The sequence below is a fragment of the Nannospalax galili genome, unplaced genomic scaffold, assembly GCF_000622305.1.
Source record: "Nannospalax galili isolate Female #2095 unplaced genomic scaffold, S.galili_v1.0 scaffold286, whole genome shotgun sequence".
NCBI classification, from domain to species: domain Eukaryota; kingdom Metazoa; phylum Chordata; class Mammalia; order Rodentia; family Spalacidae; genus Nannospalax; species Nannospalax galili.
Genome location: NW_008359442.1, coordinates 10,593,800 through 10,599,950, shown reverse-complemented (window position 1 = coordinate 10,599,950; position 6,151 = coordinate 10,593,800).

Genomic DNA, 6,151 nt, shown 5'->3' with positions numbered 1-6,151 from the left:
GGAGCCCTGGCATGTGATGGAGAGGATCCCATTGATAAGGAGATTAAAGTGATTAAGGAGGGGCCTAGAGATTAAAACTTAAACAATGGAGAGAGGGCCTCCAGGGCAAGACCACACCTAGTTAAGCCTCAAATTTGTGAAAGGAAAATGCTGCAGGGGCCACTGAAGAGAAAAGCTTCTAAAATGGATAAAGCAGGCTGGAGTCCATCTCAAATCTGCAGTCAAACTTGGCTTTGTCATTCACCTGGTGCTGGCTTTAGAGGCATGAAAGATGCAAGAGTGAAGGGGTCATCAGTTCTTCCGCCATGGTTTCAGAGAGTCGGTGAGGCCAGGCAGTGTGAAGCAGGGGTGCCCTTGCCTAGAGAACGCCCTGACAGGCCATTGCGAGAAGCTGTGAGGGTGAAGCCTGGTTGGCAATGGAAACCCCAAGAAGACAGCCGTGATGCCAGAGCTGTGAGGCATTTGCCAAGAAGACCTGCATACAGTGGCTGCTGATCTGGTGAGGGCTTTGTACCACATGTAGCATAAAGGGACCTTGATATGAAAAGCAGTGAGCAGTGGACGAAGCCTTGAATGGAGAAGACTTGAGTAGTGGTATTCCTGTTATTTAGGACTATGATGTTGGCAAGGGGTTGCAGGAGGTGGTTGAAGGTGGGATGAGACAGGGGATGACTGAATGACCCTTGAGCTGCTACCCACCCTGAGGTTAGGTCTTTTGTTTTTGGTTTTAAGCCTTTTTGAGACAGGGTCTCCCTGTAGCCCTAGCTGGCCTGGAACTCGCTATGTAGACCAGGCTGTCCTTGAACTCACAGAGATCTGCCTGCCTCTGCCTCCCAAGTGCTGGGATTAAAGGTGTGCACCACCTCGCCTGGCGAAGGACTTTTAAAAATTTTATTTATTATCTTTATTTTTATGTGTATGAATGTATTGTTGCATGTATGTAAGTGCACCTGTGTCCTGAAATGCCTGAGGAGGTCAGAAGAGAGTGTCAAATTCCCCTGGAACTGGAGTTATAGATGATTGTTAGCCATTATGTGGGTGCTGGGAATCAATCCTTGGTCCTCTGAAAGAGCAGTCAGTGCTCTTAACTGCTGAGCCATCTCTCCAGCCCTGAGATTAGGACTTTCAAGGAATTGCCACCTTCTGAGAGTTTGGTGCCACATGGTCCCACCCTGCCCTGGAGGTACTCTTGGGCTGTCATCTCTCAAGCCATCTGTATCTCCCCATTTGGGGCAGAGGATCTGCTATTGTAGAATATGGCAAAAGACAGGCATACCATGTCCACAAAAAAACTAAAAAAAGCCAAAAACAAAAAAAACCTGCCTTGATTGACTCACTGATATGTGAGGAGTGGGAATGTATGCAGAGCATCCTGTCCTGGCAGCATTCTGCCAAGGGTACTGGCCTTATCTCTCTGACTCCCAGACATTCTTCCCTCCCTCTTGCCAATGTGTGTGTGTGTGTGTGTGTGTGTGTGTGTGTGTGTGTGTGTTTAGGGAGCATTGTGTGGCGTGTTTGAGGTCACCCATTCATCAATCTAGTGGTACTACGGCAGGTTCCTCCTTGGGTCTCTCACTCTTCTCTGTCCTTCAGGACAGGGCTATGGACAAACCAGGGTCAGTCCAATCTGTACTAAAGAGAAAGGGCTGGCAGAGAGCAGCTGCCCCTTACTCATTTCTCCAGTGAGCCAGGGGAATCTGTACACTGGAGAGTCCCCTGCTCATGCCTACTTGAAGCCTGTGTACTCTTTTGCATAGGCAGCATAGACACAATAAGAACTAGAAAAGACAGAGGTTGGGGATGGTAGAGTGTTTGTCTAGCATGTATGAAACCCTGGGTAAAGTCCCCAGCACTTGATGTGTACACACACACACACATACACACACACACACACACACACACACACACCCCTCCAAAGCTACCCTCAATACCATTCTCTTTCAGGCCTGATGCCCCTCATAAGTAGCTCTGACCTTTGAGGTTTAATGATTTCTGACCTTTGAGGTTTAATGATTTGATGGGTTTATGGAAAGAAGACAATGCCACCCCTTCCCTTGCATTGTTCTCAAGATAGAAGGACTCTGGGTCTGGAGCAGGCTTGGGTGGGGGGTCCCCTGTATGGGGCAGGTGTGTTGAAGTCCAGCATTCCTGCCTTGCCTGCCTTGCTGTATCAGCAGTATAAGGAGTGGGACAGGCAGGGGAAGGGGTAGGCATGTTGTGTGTTGCTGCTGTGAATTTTAATTCAATTCAGTCTGTCTGCCTTACTGAATCAATGTTGAGAAACATAGCACTCTCCTGGGAGGAGAGGTGTTTGGTATAAATAGAAGGTATTATCATTGTGAGGTAATTGGGGGACGTCATGTTGCTCAATGCAGCTCAAGGCAGCAGCCAGAGCTCCAGCTGTGGGCTGCAGGGCTGCCAGTGACCTGCTTTCATTGGCTCACTTCAAGAGAACAAGCCCTTCCTCCTCTCTGTGCTCACTATCAGTGCTCACCATCAGGGTGTCCTGAGCAAATCCAGTGCCTTCTCTGGACCCTTAACTCCTCTGCCAGAAAAATAAAACCACCTTCATTTGACTCTATTTGGCTCAACCACCCTGAACCACCCTCAGGGCACACTTGGTTGAGTACTACCCATGCTGGTGAAGTGCAGCAAAAAGAGGCTGCCACTCACATAAACTTTGAGCCAAAGCTGTGCCTTCCCTGTCAACCATCTTTCTGAGGTTTATGGGGATCTAGTTTATATGCCATCCAATTCACCCATTTAAAGATTATGATTAGGGCTAGAGAGATGGCTCAGCGGTCAAGAACACTGGTTGTTCTTGCAGAAGACCTGGGTTCGAATCCCAGCACCCACATGGCAGCTAACAATTGTCTGTAACTCCAGGTCCAGGGATCCAATGGCCTCTTCTGTCCTCGTGGGCATTGCATGACATGGGTGCACTTACCTATATGCAGGCAATATACTCATACACATAATATAAAAATAATATTTTAAAAAAAGATTATGATTAGAGCTGGATTGTGGTGGTACACATCTTTAATCCCAGCTGAGACAGGTAGATCTCTATGAGACTGAGGCCAGCCTGGTCTACATAGTGAGTTCCAGGCCAGCTGGGGCTACAGGGAGATCCAGTCTCAAGAAAATAAAACAAACAAACCAACAAAAAAGATTAGCTAGGCATGATGGTTCAGGCCTGTAATCCCAGCACTTGAGAAACACAAATTCAAGGTTAGCCTGTTACATATAGCATGTTTCAGACAAGCCAAGACTACATTGTGAGATCCTATCTCGAAAAAACAATACAACAGCAACAACAAAGAAGCAGGAGAGGTAGTTAGTAAAGTGCTTGCCTTGCAAGCATGAGGACATGAGTTCCAGTCCAGAATCCATGTAAGAGAGAGGAGCGGAGAGGGCTAGAGAGATGGTTCAGTGGTTCAGAGCAGGTGCTGTTCACAGGTACTGCTCACAACTGCTGAAACTCCAGATCCAGGGGGATTCGACACCTCTGGCCTCTGAGGGTACCTGCATACATGTGCACAGACACATCCACACATAATTAACAGACATTCACACATAATTAAAAATAATAAAAATAAATCTTGAAAAAAAAAGCCACCTGGGCGTGGTAGCACAGACCTTTAATCCTAGCACTCAGGAGGTAGAGGCAGGTGAATCTCTGTGGGATGGAGTCCAGCCTAGTCTACATAGCCAGTTCTACGTCAGCTGGGGCTACAGGGAGACCCTGTCTTAAAAAAACAAAAAAAGTTCCACAACTGGTCACAAACAGAATAAGTTGTCTGTGAGTATGCCCAACCCTAAGTGATACATTTACAATGGAACCTCTTCATCTAAAGCTCACAGAATGTAGTGGAACAAGAGGTAGAGAGAACACTAATGCATGTCTCAATTCTCATCAACGAAGCTCCCTCATGCAACAGAAGGCAATGAACCCAAAAGGTCACAAATGGCCAAAGAGTAGAGAATAAAATCCACATAGTGTGGGTCCCTGGACAGAACTCCTATATTAAACTTCACCCACCCCCAGGACTCAGGGACCATTTCGGAAGAGGGGTTGGAAGATTGTAAGAGCCAGGGGAGGAGGTGCATGACCATAAGGAAACAGAGTCTTACAGAGTCTTACAGAGTCTTACAGGCTCTTGGGACCTTGCTATTATGAACCTACATCAACAGCATCAGCAAGCACAAGACCCATGTAAACTCAAGCAGACAAAAACCCAGCCTAGAACTGGGATAGAGGGTAGCAGACCCCAACCTTAGCCAAAGAACTATTGGCAGATGATTATTGCTGGATGAGGAAGAGTTGATCTTCTTTAAGGGAGTGACTCTAAATTGGCTGACTAGACCCCAGTGGATGAACTTGCATTGAGGGATGTCTGGGTACACTAACTTGACTTGCTAGGCCTTAACATAAATGACAGAATGCATGAAATCCAGTAGTGGGGCTATGGGGAGTGAAGATGATTAAGATGTTTTGTATAACGATGGAGTTCTACTCAGCAGTAAAGAAAGATGAAATCATGAAATTTGCAGATAAATGGATAGAACTAGAAACTGTTATACCAAGTAAAGTAACACAGACTCAGGAAAACAAATGATGTATGTTCTTCCTCATGTGTGGATCCTAGCACCAAATCCTTATAAGTGAGTATGTAGCCAGACATAACTACAGGAACCAGGTTAATGAAAAGGAACCAGGGAGGTAAAGGAAAAGAAAGAACCTGAAAGAGACGAACAGTAGGAAACAGGTGTTACTAGGGAGCTATGGATAAAAATGGGGTTATTTTAAGGGGAGGAGGAGGGAGGGTTATACTAGGAACTAAGGGGATAAAGGAAAAGAAAGCACTCAAGAGGGGTGGGACCATAGGAGAAGGGTATTATTAAGGGAGAAATGGGAAAAATGGAGGCACCTTAAATGGGGAAACCATGGTGGCAGGGTTAGACAATGTGAGAGATAAATAATGCCTAGCTAGTTTTAAAAAACCAGAGGGAACCATATTAGCTCAACAACCTATTGACAAATTATGCATACAACCAGTTCAAGGAACAAAATATATGTCTAGTCAAGGTTTATTTGAGGACGTTTGGGTTTTACTAAGCTTTAGCTACATAGTGCATGGTAATTAAAAGTACCAGACTGGTGAAACTAACCTTGGATGTTTAACAGCCATACTTTGAGGACTATACTAATTTGGTCAGAGGGACTTAAAGGACAGTTTTTGCCCCTTGCTTTCCAAGGTTGACTAAGTTCCAGGGGACTATGGAGCTCTTTCAAAATGTTCTGTAACTGTGGTGAGTCACCTGTCCTCTTGATCAAGGAGGCCATGGAGACCCCACCAAATGGACTTGAACCAGTGTCCAGTCTACAAAGAGGAGGGTTAACACAGAAGAAACATTTCCTCCATGCTTCCAAGTGAAGCCAGCCATGGTCGAGTAGGACCTTTGGCTTATCACGTAGATGGAACTGGTAAAAGAAAGGAGCCAGGAACCCATGTGACCCCTGAAGAACAGATCCTCAAATGACCTTAAGAGTAAAAATAAATTGGTTTATTTGGGCCAACTGTATGGTCTTAAACACCCAAAAGGAAAGTATACCCAAAGATTAAAGTGATCAGTATATTTCTTTAAGAGTTCATGTGTATAGCTAAAGGCATAACAAGAAGCAATGCCAGACAAGAGATACCTTCCTTTGAGCTGTTGGCCAGAGTAGCCCAAGAGACTCCCAGACAGTAACCCAACATAGAACTGGGAAAATGAACAGCAGACCCTAATCTTATTTAAAGGAATGTTGGCAACTGATTGCTGCTAGATGAGGAAGAGCTGATCTTCCTAAAACAAGGGACTCTAGATAGGCTGACTAGACTCAGCGGATGGACTTGCACTGAGGAAGAGCTGGGGGCACTGACATCACAGTGGACAGTAACAGGGATGATACAGTATATGGGCACCAGTTGTAGGGGGGAGGCTATGGGAGGGTGCCATTTGGGATATGGGTATAAAGATGAATAAGATTGTTTGGGATATTCTGTATGAAATATGCCAAAAAATCAATTTAAAAAGATGCTTTGTATGAAATACAAATTCAATAAAAGACACACACACACACACACACACACACACACACACACAT